Source organism: Nicotiana sylvestris, chromosome 8 (genome assembly GCF_000393655.2).
Source record: "Nicotiana sylvestris chromosome 8, ASM39365v2, whole genome shotgun sequence".
Classification (NCBI taxonomy): Eukaryota; Viridiplantae; Streptophyta; class Magnoliopsida; order Solanales; family Solanaceae; genus Nicotiana; species Nicotiana sylvestris.
In genome coordinates this window covers 60,583,822-60,608,110 of record NC_091064.1, presented here as the reverse complement: position 1 = coordinate 60,608,110, position 24,289 = coordinate 60,583,822, and the positions used below count along the sequence as shown (strand labels likewise).

At 38.2% G+C, this 24,289-nt stretch overlaps 1 long non-coding RNA gene across 3 annotated transcripts in view; it reads right to left on the bottom strand.

Annotated features, from left to right (window-relative positions):
* LOC104227899 (uncharacterized) overlaps positions 1–23,898 on the bottom strand; it is a 28,584-nt gene extending 4,686 nt beyond the window's left edge. The window contains exons 1-2 of one of the 3 annotated variants that reach the window (XR_011401830.1): positions 23,774–23,898; positions 23,533–23,689 (exon numbers count right to left, since the gene is read on the bottom strand). This is a non-coding gene — a long non-coding RNA (uncharacterized lncRNA). Of the gene's footprint in view, positions 1–23,510 lie in introns of all 3 variants that reach the window. The other 2 variants (XR_011401831.1, XR_011401829.1) reach the window with 2 other exon arrangements.
* Between the last annotated feature and the right edge of the window lie 391 nt (positions 23,899–24,289).

Here is a 24,289-nt window from a genome sequence, read left to right as displayed (position 1 = left end):
GAATTGTTTGCATTAGGCACCACAATCCCATCTCATCTGACCTCAACTCCACTTTCTTATGCTAACTAAACTTGCAATGCATAAATTCAATATTACTTCTACTTATCTTAAAATCCTTATTCTCTAGAGTGTTTCCCCATAGTTCACGCTTTTGGTTGACACACTCGCTGGTTTCGTCAATTAGCACAATATCATTAACAAATAGCACACGTTGTGGTACATCCTCTTGTGTATGTTGGTTAGCTCAACCATAATTAGGGTAAACATGTATAGGCTTAATGTTGGTTCCGGTCTGAACCTACGATTATGGAAAACTCTTTTAAGCTCCTACTACTATTTTAACGCTAGTAAAGGCTCCTTCATATATGTCCTTTTATGAAATTCAAATATTTAACATGAATTTAATTTTTCTCTAACACAAACCAATGGACTCTCGTTGGTACTCTATTATAAGTTTTCTCCATATCAATGAACTTCATCTGTAAATCTTTCTTTCTCTCGTAATAAATTTCTATCAATTTTCTTAGCAAGCATTACCGACATAATCCAAACTGATGTTAGTCACTCTTGTAGTGTCTCTAAGTATACGCTCCATCACTCTTTTCCCAAATTTCATAGTATTGACTCACAAGTTAAATGCCACAATAGTTTGCACAACTTTGAATATCTCCCTTGATCTTATAAAAGTGAGATCAGGGTACTCTTTCTCCACTCGTCGAGCGTCATACCACTTTGTAAACCATTCTACTCCGACCTATCAAAAGACACTCCCAAACCTCTATAGGAATACCATCTGGACCACAAACTTTCTTAATCTTTATATTTTCATGGCGTCCTCTACCTCTACGAGCATAACTCCATAATATATAGCTTATATTCATTGTGTACAGATGTATGAAAATCCTAATTGTTATTATCGTGGTTCGAGTTGAACAATTAATCAAATAGACTCTTTATCGCTTTTTGATCTCACTATCTCCTATCAACACTTGACGAGAATAGTTTTTAATACACTTCACCAGGTTTAAATCTTTTCTCTCAATCATACTAGTTTAAACATCTTTTTCTCATGTCCCTAACTTTTGATACAAGCCATCTAGGGCATCCTCTCATTGCAATTTTTTGAACAGTTGTAAGGCATGCTTTTAAAGGAAATACTTAAGGAAGGTTAGGTCTCCATTGACCTCAAATCAAAGCTTAGAGACTTGATGCTAGAATTTCATTACTCAACTATTGCGTCCAATCATCGACAATTGACATGAGTCTACTTTGGATATGTAAGTCGAACCATATTAGTAGCAACTTACGATACGCCCTACACTAGTGTTAGTTTAAGTCTTGCTAGCATAAAGAAACATTTTGTTTAAGCCCGATGGGAAAAATAATGGATATTGAAAGCATTTTTTTAATGCTTTTTCATATGTTTATGACTTTAGTTTTGCTATTATATATGAAAATTTTAAATTTGCTAAAGTACAAATTTTGATACTAACTTCATTTAAAGGAAAAAATGATCCACTTTTTTAGAAGAGGGTCTATGAGATTCATTGCATTGTATATGCTGACTCCATTTATCTTCGTGTCTTACAGGTTCAGTAAAGCCCCACATTTATTCGGTGGCGGCTTATTTCTTTCTCGTTATTAATCCTTTAAAGGGCTATGCCCCACTTCTATCTTCATTAATAAAATTCTCTCTGTCTTAACTTAATGACACATGATAGGGTTCGTTTAGAACCCCAATATATGCTTTATGCATAGTCAGGACAACAAGCTTAAAGATTCGCTCCTTGGGACACGAGCTTTGTCGGGTGCCAGTCATTACCCGCAAACTTGGTATGAGAGCTTGAGTTTCATGAGTCCTAGGAGTTGAGTCAAGGAGCACTACCTTAGTAAAGTCTTGTTTATGGTTGTGTAGCACATCACAATTACATGTGGAGAGCTATTTAGACAGGTTAGAGAGTCGGTTTCTTATTTTGTTCACTCTCCTCTTAGTATTCACGCGCTTAGAGCCAAGCTACTAAATTATTATGTGGTTGTTATATATACCTTGATTGTAGTAAAATTAGTAAGCAGTAGCCCCGCAATAGAAACCAATAGATGTTCGATGTGACTAAAGACATGCCACTTACACCAAGGTTGTGGTAAATGGCCGAGTTAGACGGGTTGCTAAGAGGACCCAAGTTAAATCAATTTATGTATACATGGACTATAGGATGACTAGTTAGACAGGCTAAGGACTATAACTAGCAAGAGTGAGTGATGGTACATTAACCTAGTTAAAGGACATAGATTTAGTTGGACTAAGAGAAGCGTAATACGAGAATTATTTCACACCAACATCGCTTACAAATATAGTTGAGAACCTAGTTGGCTCCAACATAACATTATAAGTTTGGAAAGAAACCATCATGGGTGACATTCATACAACTCTTTACTAGCAAAAAGTGTTGACATTGAGTTTAGTAACATGGACCGCCTATGCTTATAGAAAGTGAGAAAAAGAAAAACACAACGAAAATCCAGATCAATGGTAATAGACCATAGGAGTTACAAGAGCGAGTATGAGACGAGTCAAGTAAACTTTTTGTGAGTCGTGAAGGTTAGATAGAGACAGTAAGACACCCTACTATCCCTGATACAGAAAAAAATTACTATCAATATAAGAGGTTCAGAAACAACGGGAAGAATTTTCAAATGACACTAGAACCCCCATTACAATGCCAAAAAGAGAAATATTAGTATTTGTCTACCACATTCGAGTAAATGACCATTTTAAATTGTTTCAACCATAAACTCCATATCCTAATTAATTAGTTAAATCACACATAATAAGTTAAACGAAAAAGATGTCATGTGTATGCATGTGATATACCGTAATGTCTGGCCGTTTTGAGTTTTTAAGCTTTTTTTCTCCCAAATACCCTTCACGTAGTTCCATCCCGGAGTTTTGACTTGCTTGCAAAATTTGAAGTCAAATTGATATCATTTGGTTCACTGTGAGAGACGGTTTCACTTTAGAAATTCCGGCATTTAATTACTTAGATAAATTGTTTATTTTGGGAAAATGTGCTCATTTACGATCTTAATATTTCGTTAGATTTGAAATTTTATTTATGACTCTTCAAAATTGATGGGGATAATTTTAGAGTTCATTTGGTTGGTTTTTGACAATTAAGTCGGTTTTAGCATTTAATATGCCTATTTATGGTGAAAAGATGGTCATAAGAAGAATAAGACTCGGATTCGAAATTTATTGGTTCCTTTGGCTTCATATTGATATTTATGACTAGCGGGAATAGGCTACGTGGTTCTCAATGCAATCGAGTGAGTTGTGGATCGAATTTTGTGTAATAGGAAGTTCTTAAGTTAGGAAAGTGAGAAAATTTGACCAAAGTCAACATCGGGAAAAAATGTGACTTTTCGAGGTTTCGTCGATTCCATTAGGTCCGGAATTTGATTTTTGACTTTGTCGAGTCATTGGTTAACCTTCGGAGAGGTTCCGGTGTGATTTAGGTGGTTGGCTGAGAAACTAGCTTTTGAGATGATTTGGTGACAACGGTCAATATCGGGCCAAGACAGATTCGTTTGGGTGTTTTCTCAGTTCGAGAAGGTTCGTATGATGATTGAGGATTCGTCCACAAGTTTTGATGAGATTCCAATGAGTTTCAAATTGATTTGGGTTGTGTCGCGCTCGTATTTGAGATTTCGACGTTGTTTCTTTGGGCGAAAGGGGAACAATATTGAGAAAACGACCTTTTATTTGTGATTCGATTAAAACATTAGATCTGTATCGATATTATGAAATCATATAAAAAGAATCATCGAATTCGGACATCGTATGAGGGAGTTATGCCCATTTTAGTGTCGGAGAGGATAACTTGTGTTGGTGCTTCGCAGATGCAAAGTGGGGTCCGCTCCCACGACTCCGCAAGTGCGAAAAAAGGTCCACGGGTGCGGAAATGACACTTGGCAGGACATAGCTGCGAGTTATTGGGCGCGGAAGCGGATATCACTGTGTAATAATTCGAGCATATCTTGAGTTTTAGAGCTCTGTTTGAGGTGATTTTCCCGGCGTTCTCGTCTCAATAAAGGGGTAAGTATCTAACCTTTATTTTGATGCTTCCTCAAGTTTATTTCCGTTGGTTATCGACTTTAGCCGTGTTTGGTTGGCAAAATTTGGGGTTTTGAACCCAAAAGTTGAAAAGTGGTAAACCATGGATTTGAGAACCAAGATGAAGGCTTTTAGAATGAGTTTTCTGGATCTACAATATATAAGTTATACGTGATTTGATTTTTAAATAAAATTTCAATTTCGCCCTTGAGGGCTTGGGCTGGCTATTTTTAGTATTTTGGGTCCAGTTTAGGGTTCCGGGTAAAAGTAAGGCATTGTGGGTATCCATAGATTCATATTTTGACGTAGAATTCAAATTTGATAGACGTTGATCATTTCGAAGCACCCTGGAAAGGAAAAGCATTGGCTTGGGGTTCGTGGCTCCTATTCGGATTCGAGGTAAGTTACAGCTTATCTTTTTTAGACTCCGACTAGTTAATCGTATGTAGTTGTAGATGTTGATGGGGAAAGCATGATAAGCCTTCGGGCATGGTTGTGGTGATAAACTCCACTTAGGTTGGTATGATTGTTGTTTATGTGGGCTTTTCTCCATTTTTGTTGTACTTGTGAATATTTTGGATGAATCTATTTGTGACAGTTGATTCCGACTTACTGCATAATTAAAAAAAAAAGGATAAATATTGATTATTTGAGTTATGATTTGTATCCATGGCATGTAAATTCTGATTCTGATTCTGAGACGTCGTGTTATTGTTGCGATTGACTGCATGCATGGTATACATCCTATATTACATTGTGACTTGATATTTGATATATATTTACTCATACTCATACATTTGGTGAATAAGATGTGGAAGGATATTAAGATGAGGGTACATGTTGTAATGACTTATGGATTGGGTTGCACGCCGCAATGGGTATGTACGTTATGGATCGGGTTGCACGTCGCAACAGATATGTACATTACGGATTGGGTTGCACGCCGCAACATAAACATATATATGGGATCGGGTTGCACGTCGCAACAGGTACATGGAGTTCGCGGGTACCCCTATGGGTCATGACTTCGAGGCTTTGCCTTTAGCATGTGTGTACGGATATGGACAGTTAGACAGTGCATTGCATTCCATCTACATAGCACTTTATATCATTGCATAGTATATTATCTCATGGAACTATCGGTTGTTGATTTACTTGAGTTGTTGCCTGTTTTGTCAAATGCGTAATTGAAGACTCGACGGACTTATGGATTAGAAACTCTCATCTAGGCTTGTAACCTGAGTTAGTGGAGATCTATGGTGACTATTATTATTGTGAACTTCTAGTTGAACTTGAATTCATAATTGTACTTCATTGACTTGACGGTTCTACTTGTCGCACTATCTGATTTTCTTTATCTAATCTACTTGTTTATTTATGTAACTGCCATGCGTTTATCTAATCGTTGTCGGCCTATGATACCTATGGAGGGCTGTTGTGCACTCATACTATGCTTGTTGCACTTTTGTTGAGTGCAGAGTTTGATCGGGCTTCCTCTTCGTGTTTGATCCCTAGGCGATTCATCAGAGGCGATAGGGTGAGCTACTAGTTGGACTTGCAGCGCTGAAATCTCTTCCTTACATTTTTGTCTATCTTTCCTACTCTTGGACAGTACTTTATTTAGTTCTTTGAGACATGTATGTCAGTATTTTGGAAATTGTAGTAACTATTAGATGCTCTAGTATAAGTCAAACCAGGTTTTGGGAAATACATTTACTAAGTTTGTTTCTGCATCTTTATTATTATCAAGGCAAAACGGATTCAGTAATACTTATTTTTTTATCAGTCAAACCATGTTTTGGGAAATACAATTATTAAGTTTGTTTACGCATCTTTCTTATTTTCAAGGCAAAACAGTTTTAGTAATACTTATTTCTTTTCATTTCCGCTAATTTACTTTCAAAAGATAAATGATTTTTGGGATGGTTAGTCTATCGTTGGGATGTGTAGGTGTCATCATGATCCATGAAACGGGTCGTAACATGTTGATATCAGAGCTCTAGGTTCACCAGTCTCACGAGTACAAGAGCAGTGACTAGTAAAGTCATGCAGAATGGTATGTAGGCGTTTGTACCCATCTTCAAGAGGCTATACAACATTTAGGAAACTTTCAGTCTTTCATTCTTATCGTGTGAGTTTTTTTCAAATTGGTATCTGAGTTTCGTTGTTCTATTCTCCCATTGATGGTGGGAACACGACCTTGAAATCGCACACAAATGTCTTAATATGACGACATGCGGTAGGGTACAAGATGTATCACTATGATACGGATGTGTGACGAGGTTCCATTTTTAGCTACAACTTGATGTTTCAATTGAGTGGGGTTGTTATTAAGACTCTTTATTTCAGTGATACCCTTGGAAAGTGGTAGTGATGATATGGAGGACTGCATGACCGCCATGTCTTTAACAATTAGTTGCTCAGAAGTCGAGGGATTGAAATTATGGCTTAACAAGAATGGTTGCTCGAGGTGTTCTTGGAGTGGAAAAGTTTCAGCATTGTCAAGGTTTATTATAATAGTTTTTTGGCATAAGTGTATCAATGGCAAGTCAACAGTTCAGCAATGGAATAGTATAGATGTCGAATGTCGATATCTGAAGACAAGAGTAAGCTGGGGTAAGATCATCTGATTTGACAAGGAAATAGTGATCGTGGTAAGCCGAAGAACAGAAGTTGAGGATAAGGACATGAAAAGTGACTTTTGTGATAAGGTGAAGAGGAAGTAAAACATATCAGAGAATGATAGTAAAGAGCGTTCTATTGTCCTACAGAACGAAGGCGTGAGAAAGAGGAATTGAATGGATCAATCTTCGCTATATGAAGAGAACATTTGGTATCTAATGTGCTCGTCGGGATAAGGTTGCAAGATGTTCGAGGGTGGTTGTTGGATAAGTTATAAGAGGTTGAGTTGGGCTTTAACGTAACATAATTATAATGGTGAGTAGGAAGTAGTGGTTAGGGATTCATTCAAGAAATGGCTATCGGCTCCAGGTCGAATGGCAAGGTTACTTATGGGGATCGTTTTTGGACCAAGAGCTTGTTGATTTGTGAGCTATTTTGCAGTTGTTTAATGTAAAGTGGACAGAAGGAATCATGAATGAGTCGTTATCTTTGACTACATCATAGACTAATGGGGGACAGTGGTTGATTAACAGGTGACTCTAGAGCTGGACAAGTGTGGAGTTCTAAGGAAATACCAGGTGTTGCATCTAGTCCTTGGACAAGGTTTGTGGGCATGGTATATAAAGGTGCATACTTGAGAAGTTTCTACAATTAGAAGTGGTTGGGTTATTGCATCGGTAACAATTGATTTTGTTGGAATAAGCAGATTAGGTCGGTACCTTTTCTAGCAGAGGAACTTCATAAAGGATTGTGCATATGATGCGCGGATTTAAAGAAGAATTCAGTTTTGAAGTTCGAGTGAGGAAAGGGAAACTATCGGTTGTTTGAGTCAATGTTGTAAATAGCGCTCGCCTCAGCGCTAATAGCTTGAGGCGATGCGATGCGAGCCTCCAGCGCTATTTGCCTCTGTTGCGTGGCGATTTCAAAAAGGATAGTGCCTCTGCCTGTGTAGCCAGAGGCGCCCTGTAGCGTCACTTATTAGGAAAAAAAGGAAAGAAAAAGGTTGAAGATCAGGGATCAAAAGAAAAAATTTAGGGCTTCAGCAATATCGACCCAACCACATCATCGATTCTTCTTTCTTCTTCTCCTTTCTTCTCCTCTTTTCTTCCCTCTTTTTTTCTTTATTCTTCTGTCTCATCTCTTTCCTTCTTCCTTTTTCTTCTTCTCTTCTTCTATTTCTTTTTTTTTTGCTCTGTTGTTTTTTATCGAGCTGCAGAGAGCTTTTTCTTTCTTTATTTCATTCATTCTTTCTTCCTTCCTTCCTTCCTTCCTTCCTTCCTTCCTTCCTTTTTCTTCTTCTCTTTTTTTTGGCTCTGTTTTTCGATTCCTTCACGGGCAGAGGCAGAGAGCTTCTTCAAACCTTAGTTTTTTATTGATATATTTTTGAATGGATATATTTATTGAGTTTTTAGTTATATATATATTTAATATTTTATTTTTTTTATTTAAATTGCCGCTTCACATAAAAAGCGAGCGCTTCGCTTCTCGCCTCAGTGAACCGGGCCCTAATCGCAATTTGTCGCCTCACGCTATTCAACGCTTCAAAACACTGGTTTGAGTGTATGATATACAACTATCTCCAGGATCGACTCAACTATTTTTGCAAAACTTATGACATTGCGGTATACTTTTGAGTGGGTTTGAGTGTTGATCGATCAATAGCGATGAATGTGATTTGAATGGAATAGGAAAAATGAAGGATTAAGATAAAGGTATAGTTGATCGAGAATAAAAAAGAGTAAGGAAAATCTTCGAAGGGAAGGATTTGGATTCTAGGCAGCAGGATTACTCGAATCGGATGTGGATTTTGGTGGCGTTATTTGTCAAATGGGGTGAAATTGTTTAGTACGCTCAAAAGAGTAAGTCTACGCTAATTAATTAAGTGTTACGATGAATGTTCCATGGGGTTTATGATTGGCGACTGATGAGAAGCGAATTTCGGGTGACATATGTGATGAGATTTATGGATTGGCGGCTGGTAGGGGTGGGCATATTTCGGTCGGAACCGAATAAACCGACCGAACCGAATTTTTTTTATTTCGGTTTCGGTTATTCGGTTTGTTCGGTCGGTTTCGGTTTAAAATTTTAAAATTTCGATTTTTCGGTTCGGTTTTCGATTATTAAGTTTTTTAGTTCAGTTAACCGAAAAACCGAATTATTAACATATTTGTTCTTTAAGTTATACATAGGCTAAGCTCATAGGTAATAAATTAATACTATTAGGTCCAATCTATCAAAGACTCAACCCAATTAAGTAAGTCCATCAACTTTCCAATCTTAAAGACTTTCAGTCTATTAAAACTTCCATAGCATATGTGATAGATACCGGGAGAATTTCACACAGAGTTGTAATTTACACTATGTTTGAATTTTATGATCCATAAAGTGTGCAAAGTTTAGTCTAATTTTTTTCTATAAACACAATATTTCCAACAATTTCGAAGTTTTGGGAAAAATCAACAAATTCGCCGGTCGTATTATTACATAGAAGGAGTCCAATATGATAATGTTCAAACCGAAAACCGAACCGAACTTATTTCAGTTCGGTTTCGGTTACTACTTTTACAAAACCGAAAACCGAATAACCGAACCGAATTTCTTCAAACCGAACCGAACCAACCGAATGCCCACCCCTAGCGGCTGGTGTTGTATCAAGATGGGTAATCTCACGGTGTTCTTGAATGGATGGTCTAGAGTGGATTAATAAGAGGGAATCTTGAGAATCTCTCCAGTTTGAAGGTTAAGGTTATATACTCGAGGAGAGGTTGTGATCGTAGTGGTAGACCATGTTGAAGTGTTGTTGACTAATTGCATAGGTGAGTATTTCAATTCCCAGGTATTACAGACTTGGAAGTTGTTGATATCCAATTTTTCCCTGTATATTTTTTATATGCAAGATACTTTCAAAATAGCATATATATGCATATATAAGTATGTCCCAATGTTTTATTAATTTTCTTAATTTTAAAGATTTTTTAACCAATTTATTCCTCTGTTTTATTCATAAAAAACCCAATAATAATTCCCAAAGTTATCAATCTTGGTGATTCATTTATTGGATTCTCATATTTATACTAAAATATAGTCAAGATAATTTTTGCATATTTTTGCAAATTTATTTAGTATTTTTAAAGCTATAATTGCAGTATTAGCCTCTTTTAGATTTAATTGCGTTTATATTTATAAAAAATTAAGTCCAGTATTTTTTTTTTATTTGCACCGGGTGTCCTAGTCTCTTAGAGACCTGACTAATCCCGGGGGTGCACAGGCCCTCGGCAAGAGTTTCCCGCAAGTGCACCACGGTTAATTCAGCTTTTACCCAGTCCGATGGCCCTCAGAAATTGTTTGCACCCAATGGGTTTCGAACTTGATACCTTGAAAGGGAGCAAACCCCAAGGCTCAAGTCAATTGCCACCAGGACAACCCTTGAGGGTTTCCAGTATTTTTAAATTGATAATTATGTATTACAAATCATTTTAGTACCTTCAATTTATTTCCAGGAATTAATTTACTATTTTTTATAAAATTAAAAGGGAAAAGTGACTATTGCAATTATAGCCCAAATTGAGTTTCAATTAAAACCCAAAACAGGCCCCCAATTTCCCAACACAATTTCAATTTCAACCCGACCCCGACCCAATCTAAATAACCCAACTCAGATCCCCTACCTAACCCTTTCAATCCTGGTCGTTGATCATTTAGATCAACGGCCAATATCGGCCTTTCCATTTTAACCTCAAACGACCCCTTGCCCCACCTCATTTCACACCAAACGCCGCCCTTGAATCCTTTTCCCTCTCAACTCTCCCTGCAATCCCTCATGAACCCTAGCCGCCGCCACCTAACCCAACCCTAATACCTCCCAAATCTATGGCTTCCAAGGTCATCGGAGACATGTATCAACCCCCCATGGCTTCTACATGTTCGATTCTTATGGTCTCAAGGCTAGATCTTGAAAGAGCTTGGTCCAGACCCTTTTCGATTTCAGTTCATGACTGTTCTCCGGTCAGCCATGGCTATTCGAGTCAAACTCTTGACTTTCCTGCTTAGATCGATGGTTTTCAAAGCTTTTCTCATCACTTGGGGTTCTTTTGAAACCCTAACCTCTAAGGTTCTTTCGATTTCTTTTAGATCTGTTTCAGATCTATGTTTACTCTGAACTGCTAAGCGTTTTTCTCAAAGTTTCTTTTAAAACTCTGCCTTCAAAACCCCTTATCTTTTCCGATTAGGGTTCTTGTTAGTTTATTTCAAAACTTTTCTCTAATTTTTGATATGCTCTGCTGTGCATACCTATATCTTTCTTCTACTTGAGTTTGCATGTTAAAAGCCCTAATTTCTTACGACTGTTTATTAGACGAATGTTTGTTTACCTGAGTTTCTGTCTGATTTGTTTGTTTATCCTCTTTTAAAAACTCTTCTATTGTTGAAAATCCTATGGTTTTGGGTCTGAGGCTGTTCGTTTAAGTGCATAACTCGATTTTGAAGTTCTTTATCTCAAAATCTCTCATTTCTCTGTGTGATTCTTCTGACTCTGGTTTTCTATTATCTCTAAAATCGATTATGCTCGAAACCCTAATTTTCAAGAGGGGTTTTCTTCACCTGCTACTGTGAGATCTTCACATGCTTTGATATTCTATGTTTTCTTCACTACTTGACCTACTGGGCTATCATGTTTCGAATGTTGCTATCCACTGAATTTTGTGCTACTATTGTATGCTATTTCCTTCTGCCAACAGGCTTGGCCTCGCATGTATAGTGTTTATGCACCCTATTTATATGCTAAGTTTCCTTCTTTGTTTGACCTTCAACTTGTGACTGATTTCGAACTTTTCCTTTGTGAAATTCTGATTTCACTCGCCTGTTAGGGTTAATTGATTTTCTTTTCCTGTTTTGCCTTGCTGAATTCTTTCCAAAATTAGTGTATCTCTGTACCTAGACTCGATGGCCTACTTAATGTTTTATTACTTCTTTTATGGCAACTGTCAGTCTGCTTATAAATTGATTTCTTTCCTTATTTTTGAACCTGTAACTACCCGTTAAGCAAAGTGATCCCTTAATTAAAGGCAATCACTTGTATAATTGATTCTGAATTATGATTGTTTCCATGTTTGTAGCTTATTACCCTCTTACTCGTTTTCAAAAAGCTATAAATACCATGTACTTCTTTTTTTTCAAAAAACACGAACACAAGGCATAAACACTTGAGTTCAAACACACACTCCACCAAATCTCTCTTTTCTCTGTTACTACTATATTGCTGCCTTACCTAGCCGGCTAAAAGCCAAGGCTAGGTTGTGGGGAAACTTGCTTATTTTCTACATTTGCATTTCTTACTGGTATGTTCTAATTAAGTTTTCTGCATCTTACTCGTTTTCAAAAAGCTATAAATACCATGTACTTCTTTTCTTTCAAAAACACGAACACAAGGCATAAACACTTGAGTTCAAACACACACTCCACCAAATCTCTCTTTTCTCTGTTACTACTATATTGCTGCCTTACCTAGCTGGCTGAAAGCCAAGGCTAGGTTGTGGGAAAACTTGCTTATTTTCTGCATTTGCATTTCTTACTGGTATGTTCTAATTAAGTTTTCTGCACCAACAACAATATGCTTATTTACTGTTTCTTGCATTCTTGTCTGCCTACTGTTTGTATTTAGCCCAGTACCATTGTTTAGCATGCTGTAATTTCCTTTCTCCTGTTCTGAATCAATGTATCATGACTTGTGAATTCTAAATCCCTACCCCAATGTGTTTAATACTTGTGGTTGGTTTGGGGCATGACAGCATTGGAAATTGTTGTACATGACCCAAACTTGATCCTCTTAGGATCATAACCTCCATGTTTCTCTTATATGTGGTGTGTTCTGGTTGATTTACAGGCATGTCAGCACTCTTATTGTTGTACATACCCAAAGTTAACCCATGCCTAAGTGTATAAGCTCCTTGCAATGAATTCTCAATCTCCTGCCCCATTTATGTGAAGTTATTGACTCCCTGAAATGTTAATGGTTGTCTCCCATCACCCTTTCCCTCTCCTTTATTCCCTCAGCTCTTAGAACTCTGTTTCTGCACTTTCACTCTCTTCTTAGACTTATGTTTTGCCCCCCCCCCTCATGTGAGCCTTGCCTTGGGATCTATGAGCTCCCTCTGAACTTGGACACATGAGGGCTGACATTTCCACACTGCACTCATCTCCATTCTGGTTATGTAACTTGGGTGTGAGCACTGCCCGGGGTCCTATTGAGGCCCTTAGGGAGCTCTGGCACACTCAAGTCTGAGAAAGGCTTTGGATCAATGGCATTTTGAGGTGGTTTACTCCATAACTCAAAGAGGAAGTCAAGAATCGGGCTTCTTCTAGTTGTAACTTTTCTTTGTACTTTTCTGATGTGATTCAGTATTCATGGTTTGTAATAATTTGTAATGAACATTTGGGGCTGGCTAGTGAAAAGGGTTGGGTAATTATGCATGCTCAAGGGTAGAAAATATGCCTATAGGACTGCTTTTTCTACATGTTCAATTCGCATTTAGAAAACATGCCTATAGGACTGCTTTTAATTCTGCATATTCACATCACATTTAGAAACCATGTTTATAGGACCTACTTGTTCAACTTCACATCTAGATAACCTGCCTATAGGAATTATCTAAAATTCTGCATGTTTGTCACCGTTTAGATATCATGTTTTTTTAGGGCCCAATTGGCTATAACCCAGTCGCCTGTTAAAATCAGCATAATGAATAGAAATCATGCTTATAGGAATTCCCAAGTGAAAACCCGCCTGCTTCCATTGTCTACTAGATATTATGCCTATAGGGGTTTGCCATTATTCAGATACTATGTACGCAACGGGTTTAAAATCGGCAATTATGTCTACAGGTTTCTAAAATCAGTAATCCTAGATACAATGTTCATAGGAGTAAAAATCAGCGATAGTGGATACTGTCATCTGCAGAAACTGAAACTAGTCTAATTTAAAATTCGTCCATTCTGAATCTTTTTTTTAATAATCTGATTCTCTTATTTTAACGAGGTTTAGCAAGCATGCCTATAGGATTTCAAACAATTTGCTTTGAGTTATCACTGTTTCACCACCTTCTAAATTAAGGGAATATCATGCCTATAGGACCCCGTCTAAATACTTAGGCAAGCCTTAGAGTAATGACTGTAAAATTGAGTCCGCCTTTGTTAATTGTTACAACCAGCAGGCAGGCCTGATTCGAACTTCTTATCTGAGTTATGTAATAAACAAATCTGCTTCAATAATCAAACTCCCCTCGTCTTTAGTATTTTAATCAGACCTAAAAAGTATGTGCAAGTCATGCTAGTTATGTGCTTTTGTTCAAGGAGGTATATTTGAGCCTTTATCTGTTTATATGCTTCCCCAACATGCAGTATGTGTTTTTTGTATGTCGCCTTAGATTTTTATCCTTTGAAACCAATCAGCCTAATATCCCACTCTTTAGGACTAGCAGTCCTAAGTGCCTCCGGGACTGATAGGAATGGGACGGGTAATAGCATGCAATAGTAATCGAGACCAATCCGCGCTTTAATACCTTAACGGGGTGGGAAGGGTAGATATGGATATGATGACCGGTGCGCTAATACCACGTGTAACCCCTCTTTTGAGGAGTGATTACCGGGTATTGCATTGACGTGATCCATATTAAATATAAACCTAGGATCTCCTTTCCTTTTATTTGCAAACTTTTTTTTAACACTTCTTTTAATTATTCTTTCTTTTTTTATGTGTTTAAATCCCCTAATATTTGAGCCTGTACTTGTATATTTGCTAAATTCACAATAACTGTCTGGACGGGAACCACACTAGTGGATCCTGAGGGGTGCCTAACACCTTCCCCTTGGGATAACTTCAAGCCCTTACCTTATCTCTGGTTATTCAAATTACTTAGAATTGAACCTCATTGGTGTCCTAATGCACCTTAAAAATCATTAGGTGGCGACTCTTCAAAAATGCAAAACCCAGTTCCTGAAAGGAACGAGTTGTCCCATACCAAATGTCATAAACCCGATTTCGAAAGGGGGCACGACAGAAGTAATAGCGCAAGGTAAGGTACATGGATCATAAGGTTGATACGTTAAGATTTGGTAAGGCGTGAGGGTTGCAAGATTCGATACTTTCTAGATCGTTAAAGGTGTAGTGAGATATTACTATTAGAGAATCGATGGCTGGAGGTGTAGTAAATGAGGCTGCAGACTTTGCGTCGAAATGTTCGGAGTTGTGAGCGAGTTAAGAGGAAGCACAAGAAGAATTTGATGCTCTAGAGTTCATGGGGTTTTATCAAATTGGTGTGACGGGTGTGAAATGAGGTACATGAGGACTTAAGTCATAAAGGTATAGCTTCTCAATTATAGAATGATGAGCTGGGTGAGATTCAGCCTTCGGGGTCGAGGGTGACAACCCAAGATTGTTTGTTCATGAGAAAAGGATTAGAATCGGTCGCCACAGATTTATCAAAGGACTATGTTTGGTTTCGTGAAGGCTTGGAGCCAGTGCGGGTAATTATTGGTGATATTCGGGGGGTTGCACATTTATTTTCAGGTCAGAACGGTTCAAATAGAGCCGGGTAGCTATGTTTATATTACCAGAAGGATTATGGGTATTCTAGTAAATCACCTTCATGGATTTGATGGATTTCAATTCAGAATGGAGATATGGCGGTGTTACCTTATCTCATTGAAATTTGCAAGTAGGATTGATGATATCTTTTGGATAACGATTCGTACAGTTCTAATGGTTTACACAGGTGCTTGGAGATGTACTGAGAAGGTACAAGTGATTATGGGGATTTTTTAGATTGATCAGTTTATTTTCGACGGATTATAGGTGACCAGGTAATTATAGGTATGCTTATACTATGGTGATTTGCATATTTGAGAAGAATTGGGCAATGGGTTTTGACAAAGTGATTTCGACTTCGGGATATAGTACTAACGTGATTACAATTAGCACAATCGGCTTTGGATAAGATCAGTTTATCGATGGAATTACTTAGAATTTTTCTCACATAAAGGAAGGATTCTTTTCTGGCGAAAGGAAGTCATGAATTGTGCTTGTGGCGTGTGTATGTGTTTCTAAGGAATCTTAGTGCGAATGATGGCCTAGGAAGGTGTGAGAAAAGGATTGATAGAATCAGAACACTTTATCATTATAGGTTGGGCAATGGTTTGTGGCTAAAACTAAGGATGATGGTGATTAAGGTGATATTTGTAGATTCCACCGAACGCGCATGGAGATATGGTTATAATCAAATCAGGGAATTCGAGCAGAGTCAGTTCTACGTTCGAGGATTAGCTGTGAGAGAAATTCCAGGTATGAAAAAATGGAAATTTGGGTCGTTCAGCTAAGTTATAGGTAGCTTGGTTAATAAAGGGAAAAATGGTACTAACGGCGTATTTCTTGTCGGTGGAGGCTTTCATGAGGTTATAATGGAGATTACTTGGTTACTCGTCGGCTTTCGTACTTTCCTTTATCGTTCGAGGACAAACGATTATTTAATTGGTATCTGATGTAACAACATGTCTGGCCGTTTTGAGTTTTTAAGCTTCTTACCACAAAATACCCTTCCGTAGTTCCATCTCGAAGTTTTTGATTTGCTTGCAAAATTTGAAGTCAAATGGATGTCATTTGATTCACTTTGGGAGAATGTTTCACTTTGAAAATTCTGACGTTTAATTATTTGGATAAATTGTTTATTTTTGGGGAAACGTGCTCTGATTGGCGATTTGAAGATTCCGTTAGATCTGAAATATAATTTATGACCTGTAGATATTGAAGGGGATAATATTAGAGTCTATTTGGTTGGTTTTTGCCAATTAAGTCGGTTTTAGCATTAAATATTGCATATTTATGGTAAAAGATGGTCACGGGAAGAAATAAGACCAAGATTCGAAATTTGTTGGTTCCTTTGGCTTCATATTGATATTTATTCGCGGGGATAGGTTGCGTGGTTCCCAAGTGAATCGGTAGTTTTGGATCGAATTTGGTGAAATTGGAAGTTTTTAAGTTAAGTGAGAAAGTTTGACCAGAGTCAAGGGAGCAAATGCGACTTTTTCGAAGTTTCGTCGATTCCATTAGGTCCGGAATGTGTTTTTTTGCGTAGTCGAATTGTTAGCTTGGTTCCGGAAAGGTTCAGGTCGACATGTCTTGCCGTTTTGAGTTTTTAAGCTTCTTTCTCCGAAATACCCTTCTGTAGTTCCATCTCGGAGTTTTTGACTTGCTTGCAATTTGAAGTCAAATGGATGTCATTTGGTTCACTTTGGGAAAAGGTTTCACTTTGAAAATTCTGGCGTTTAATTATTTGGATAAATTGTTTATTTTGGGAAAATGTGCTCTGATTGGCGATCTGAAAAATCTGTTAGATTTGAAATACAATTTATGACATGTAGAAATTGACGGGGCTAATTTTAGAGTCTATTTGGTTGGTTTTTGACAATTAAGTCGGTTTTAGCATTAAATATGCATATTTATGGTGAAAAGATGGTCAAGGGAATAAATAAGACCAGGATTCGAAATTTGTTGGTTCCTTTGGCTTCATATTGATATTTGTGACTCACATGGATAGGTTGCGTGGTTCCTGAGTCAATCGGGAGTTGTGGATCGAATTTGGTGAAATTGCAAGTTCTTAAGTTAAAGAAGTGAGAAAGTTTGACCAGAGTCAAGGGAGCAAATGCGACTTTTTTGAAGTTTCATCAATTCCATTAGGTCCGGAATGTGTTTTTCTGCTTAGTCGAGTTGTTAGCTTAGTTCCGGAGAGGTTCGGGTCGACATGTCTGGCCGTTTTGAGTTTTTAAGCTTCTTTCTAAAAAATACCCTTCTGTAGTTCCATCTCGGAGTTTTTGACTTGCTTGCAAAATTTGAAGTTAAATGGATGCCATTTGGTTCACTTTGGGAGAAGGTTTCACTTTGAAAATTCTGGCATTTATTTATTTGGATAAATTGTTTATTTTGGGGAAACGTGCTCTAATTGGCGATCTAAAGATTCCGTTAGATTTGAAATTTAATTTATGACCTGTAGAAATTGATGGGGCTAATTTTAGAGTCTATTTGGTTGGTTTTTGACAATTAAGTCGGTTTTAGCATTAAATATGCATATTTATGGTGAAAAAATGGTCACGGGAAGAAATAAGACTAGGATTCAAAATTTGTTGGTACTTTTGGCTTCATATTGATATTTATGACTCGCAGGGATAGGTTGCGTGGTTCCCGAGTCAATCGGGAGTTATGTATCGCAATTGGTGAAATTGGAAGTTTTTAAGTTAAGGAAGTGAGAAAGTTTGACCAGAGTCAAGGAAGCAAATGTGACTTTTTTGAAATTTCGTCGATTCCATTTGGTCCGGAATGTGTTTTTTTGCTTGGTCGAGTTGTTAGCTTGGCTCCATAGAGGTTCGGGTGTGATTTAGGTGGTTGGTTGAGAAACTAGCTTTGGAGATGATTTGGAGTTGACCATGGTCAACATCGGGTCAAGGCAGATTCGTTTGGGTGTTTTAAGAGTTCGAGTAGCTACCTACGATTATTTTCGACTTGTCCACAAGTGTTGGTGAGATTCTAATGAGTTTCAAATGAATTTGGGTTATGTAGCGCTCGTATTTGAGGTTTTGGTGTTGTTTCTTCCGGCAAAAGGGGTACCATATTGAGCAAACAACTTTTATTTGTGATTCGATTGAACCATTAGATCTGTATCATAATCACACAACCACAACAAAAAGAATCATCGAATTAGGACATCGTATGAGGGAGTTATGCCCATTTCAGGGTCGGAGAGGATATCTGGTGTTGGTGCGTCGTAAATGCGAAGTGGAGTCTGCACCTGCAGCCACTTTGCACTTGCGGCCCCACATATGCGAGAAAAGGTCCGCGGGTGCGGAAATGACACATGGCAGGCCTCAGGTGCGAGTTATTGGGTGCGGAAGCAGAAATCGCTGTGTATTAAAAAATAAGACTGCGTTCATTTAGTATTTTGAGCATATCTTGAGTTCTAGAGCTCGTTAGAGATGATTTTCACGGCATTGTTCTCGTCTCAACAAAGGGGTAAGAATCATACCTTTATTTTGATGTTTCCTCAAGTTTATTTCTGTTGGTTATCAATTTTATCCACGTTTGATCAGAGAAAATTGGAGTTTTGAACCTAAAAGTTGAAAAATGGTAAACCGTTGATTTGAGAATCAAGATGAAGGTGTTTTGAATAGGTTTTTTTGGATCTAGACTATATAAGTTATAGGTAATTCAATTTTTAAATAAAATTCCAATTTCGCCCTTGGGGCTCGGGTTGGCTATTTTGGGCCCATTTTTGGGTTCCGGGTAAAACTATGGCCACATGAGTATCCATGGATTCGTATTTCGACGTAGAGTTCATATTTGATAGACGTTGATCATTCAAAAGCACTCTGGAAAGGAAAGGCGTTGGCTTGGGGTTCGTGGCTCCTGGTCGGCTTCGAGGTAGGTTACGGCTTATCTTTATTAGACTTCGGTTAGTTAATGTAGTTGTACATGTTGATGGGTAAGCATATTTGGCCTTCGAGCATACTGTTGTGATAAATTCCACTTAGGTTGGTATGATTGTTGTTTATGTGGGCTTTTCGCCACGTTTGCTCTACTTATGAATATTTTGGTTGAAACTATTCTGTCACACTAGATTCTCCCTTACTTCATGAAAAAAAGAAAGGATAAACATTGATTATTTGAGTTGTGATTGTAACCATGGCATGTGGATTCTGATTCTGAGACATCGTGCTATTGTTGAGATTGACTCCATGCATGATATACATCCCATATTACATTGTGACTTGATATTTGATATGTATGTATTCATATCATACATTTGTTGAATAAGATGTCGAAGGAAATTAAGATGATGGTACATGTTGTAATGACTTATGGATCGGGTTGCACACTACAACGGGTACCTACATTAGGAATCGGGTTGCAGGCCGCAACGGGTATGTACGTTATGGATTGAGTTGCACGCTGCAATGGGTATGTACGTTATGGATCGGGTTGCACGCCGCAACATAAACATATATATGGGATCGAGTTGCACGCTGCAACAAGTTCATGGACTTCACGGGTCCCCCATGGGTCATGACTTCGAGGCATTGCCCTTAACATGTGTGCACAGATATGGACAGTTGGCCAGTGCAATGTATTCCATCTGCATGGAATTTCATATCACTGCATTGCATATTCATGGAACTCTTGGTTGTTGATTTACTTGAGTTGTTGCCTGTTTTGTCTAGTGCGTATTTGGAGATTCGACGGACTTGCGGATTAGAAACTTTCAGCTAGGCTTCTAACCTGAGTTTATGGAGATCTATCGTGATTATTATTACTATGAACTTCTACTTGAACTTGAATTCGGAATTGTCATTGACTTGACGGTTCTACTTGTCGCACTGTACTTGATTGTCTTATCTGCTCTACTTGTTAATTTCTGTAACTTCCATGTGTTTATCTAATCGTTGTCGGCCTATTATATCTACGGAATTACGTTGCACTTTTGTTGAGCGTTGAGTTTGATCCAGCTTCCTGTTCAAGACCTCGTGTTTGATCTTGAGGCGATTCATCAAAGACGATAGGGTGAGCTACTAGTTGGACCTACAACCCTAGAATCTCTTCCTTATGTTTCTGTCTATCTTTCCCCACCCTTGGACAATACTTAATTTAGTATTTTTGAGACTTGTATTTCACTATTTCAGACATTGTAGTAATTATTAGATGCTCTTGTACAAGTCAGACCAGGTTTTGGGAAATGCATTTAGCAAGTTTGTTTTCGCATCTTTATTATATATATTCATGGCAAAACAATTTTAGTAATATTTATTTCTTTTCATTTCCGTGGATTAGAGTTGATGAAGTTGAGGGGGCTATGCATAAGATGAGCAGGAGGGCAAAGTGACCTGGCCGGATGATATCCGGGTGGAGTTTCGGAAGAGTGCGGGCAAGGCAGGCTTGGAGTGGCTCACTAGGTTATTTAATGTCATTTTTAGAACGAAGAAGATGTCCGAAGAGTGGAGGTGGAGCACGATGGTTCCTGTATACAAGAACAAGAGTGATATCTAAAATTGTAATAACTATCGGGGTATCAAGCTGCTTAGACATACTATGAAAGTCTGGGAGAGAGTGATAGAGCTAAGGGTGAGGAGGAGTGTGTCTATTTCCGAGAACCAGTTTGGGTTTATGCCGGGGCGTTCGACTACAGAAGTCATCCACTTTGTTAGGAGATTGATGGAGCAGTATAGGGAGAGAAAGAAGGACTTGCATATGGTCTTCATCGACTTAGAAAAGGCGTACGATAAAGTTCCGAAGGAGGGTTTGTGGAGAAGCTTGAAGGCTAAAGATGTATCGTTCCTACATTAGGTTGATTAAGGAAATGTATGATCTAGTAAAGACCCGAGTGAGGACGGTGGGTAGGGACTCGGACTATTTTCCGATTATGATGGAGTTGCATCAGGGGACAACACTCGGCCCTTTTTTATTTGCTGTGATGGACGTACTGACGCGCCACATCTAAGGGGAGGTGCCGTGGTATATGCTATTTGCAAATGATATTGTATTGATTGACGAGATGCGAGACGGTATGAACGCGCAATTAGAGGTATGGAGGCGGACCTTGGAATCTAAAGGGTTCAAGTTGAGTAGGACCAAGACAGAATACTTGGCGTGCAAGTTCAATGGCGAGACTCAAGGAGGGGAAGGGGAGGTAAGATTGGACTCGCAGGTCATCCCTAGGAGAGGGAGTTTTAAGTACCTTGGGTCTATTATTCAGGGGGATGGGGAGATTGATGAAGATGTCACCCATCGTATTGGGCGGGATTGATAAAATGAAGACTCGCTTCCGGTGTTTTGTGTGACAAGAAGGTGCCACGGAAACTTAAAGGTAAGTTCTACAGAGTGGTTGTCAAACCAACGATGTTATATGGGGCTGAATGTTGGCCAGTCAAGATTGCTCATGTCCAGAAGATGAAGGTAGCAGAGACGAGGATGTTGAGATGGATGTGCGGGCACACCAAGTTAGATAGGATCAGAAATGAAGTTATTCACGAAAAGATGGGTCTGGCCCCTATTGAGGACAAGATGCGAGAGTTGCGGCTTAGGTGGTTCAGTCATGTGAGGAGGAGGAGCACAGACGCCCCGGTAAGGAGGTGTGAGAGGTTGACATTAGACGGCATACGCAGAGGTAGAGGTAGGCCAAATAAGAGGTGGGGCGAGGTGATTAGGCAACACATGGCGCAGCTTCAGCTGACCGAGGACATGATCCTTGATAGGAAGGTATGGAGGTCGAGGATTAGGGTAGTAGAGTAGGTACTAGAGTGTTCATAACAGTGGTATTGGCATGTAGTCTCGCTTTCTGTTGATAGTAGATTTTTATGACTAATCGTTGTTTTCTTTCATTGTTGATCACCTTACTGTCTTGTTGTTTTTATTCTGCTTTTATATGGTTTTTTTTGGTACTGTCCCTTCTCGTCTATATTTTCATTAATGTGGTGCTTATGCTTTCCTGAGCCGAGAGTCTATCGGAAACCTCTCTATCTTCACAAGGTAGGGATATGGTCTGCGTACACACTACACTCCCCTAACCCCACGGTGTGGGATAATATTGGGTATGTTGTTGTTGTTGTTGTTCATTTCCGCTAATTTTCTTTCAAAAGATAAATAATTTTGGGGATGGTTCGCCCACCGATGGGATAGTGCAGCTGCCATCATGATCCGTGAAAGAGTAATTATTCTTAAAGGAAATACAATGTCTAACTCTCGTACTTCCCCCTAAAAATGGGTAATCTAAAATTCTCTCCGACTTGGGAACCTGACTTCTTTTTGATTTCTAAGAGTTTGGAACGAGTATGAAAAATTTTAGAACAATTAGGGGATAAATTCCTAAAAATTTAGTCAGTGGGTGGCAATCATGACCGGTGCCCAGAGCCCTACTTGTAGCTATTGTAGTATGGAGTGTTGTGATTGCTATTTTCCCTTAAAACTGACAATAGCAGCTGCGGTCGGTCCATTGGTCCTATGACCATGGTTTTAGTTCAGTCGCTAATTTCCTTCCTTTACTCTTTTAATCGTAAGCTTGTGCTTTGACCACTACTACCACGACCACGCAGGGGCGGATTTAAAGGAGCAAAGGGGTTCACCCGAATCCCTTTTGCAAAAAAATTACATTGTATATATAAGGCAAAATCTATTTTTCACCTCTATATATTATGTTTTGAATCCCTTGGCATAGATCAAAAGCATAGCTTAGTGGTCAGGGAGTTCAAAACCTATATAAGATTTGTTGGTTCTATTCCCGCAAGCTACAATCTTTTTTAATTTTTTTCTTTTTTGAAATCCCTTCACGGAAATTCTGCCTCCGTCACTGCGATCACAGTTCCTACATCAAACTTTCCTAGTTTTCTTATTTTGCATCCAAATCAATCTTTTGAGATTATGAGTGTAATTAGCGGATCCGTTAACAAAAGGATCATCCTAAAACAATCATCTAAGGACTATTGAGAGTATATTAATCAAATGATTGTATTTTTCAATCTTTTTGACTTACTCCTATCAATCTAAAATCAATCCATAAACCTTTAATTCAACCATTATATAACACCAAATGGCACAAATTCCAAAAATCTATCTAAACACATAAATACATAATATGCACACGTGAAAGCAATCAAACAAACGGACATCACATATAAAACACCATGGTTCAGATACTAAAAAACACTCTGTGAAGACTAACCCCAATATATCAGAATATTAAAAAATTACCCAAACAATTGGAGTTGCGTACCCTTTAAGGACTCTAGCTAGTGGGGAACACCATCGATGACCTCATCAGCAAAGTAATAGCAAGACCCACAAACAGATTAATCAGTCGTCTGATTCTCCGGTAGCAGAAGCCGTCGCCGATCACCGCTATAAATTTATTCTGTAGCCATAGCTACAATCTAAGATAGTATTTTGTCAGCTTACTAAGGAGCATGTATTTTTGGAAAAAGTAAAAATAAAAGAGGATAGAGCTCGGATCAGACAAGTGGTCTCTTCACTTCTTGGTGGCTTCACACGTGTCGCCATTCTTATCCATTTGAAGCTCCACTTCCCATACAGAGTCACACAGTCCAATCTATTCTAAACAGGCATACGACAAAGTTTTGAGTCACGCGATCTGTGAGTCTTGTACTTATAGCCGTTTGCTTTTCTCAAAAATATTTTGCTAGAAGCAGTTTGTGTTTGACTAATTAGTTTGAAAAGCACTTTTGAGCAATAATTAGTATTTGGTCAAGCTTTAAAAAATTACTTCTAAATATATTTTTCTGAAAAGTATTTTTGGAGAGAAGCTACTTTTTTTGTTTTTCCAAAACTGCTTCTATTTCTCCTCAAAAATACTTTTTTTACTTCCAAAAGCTTGGTCAAACACCTTAATTTTTTGCCAAAAGCACTTTTGGCCAAAAATAAATTTAGCCAAACATGCTATTAATATTCCTTTAGCTAAAGTTTCTTATATGCTTCTTAGAATATACTATTTAATAACCTTAATTATAGAAAAT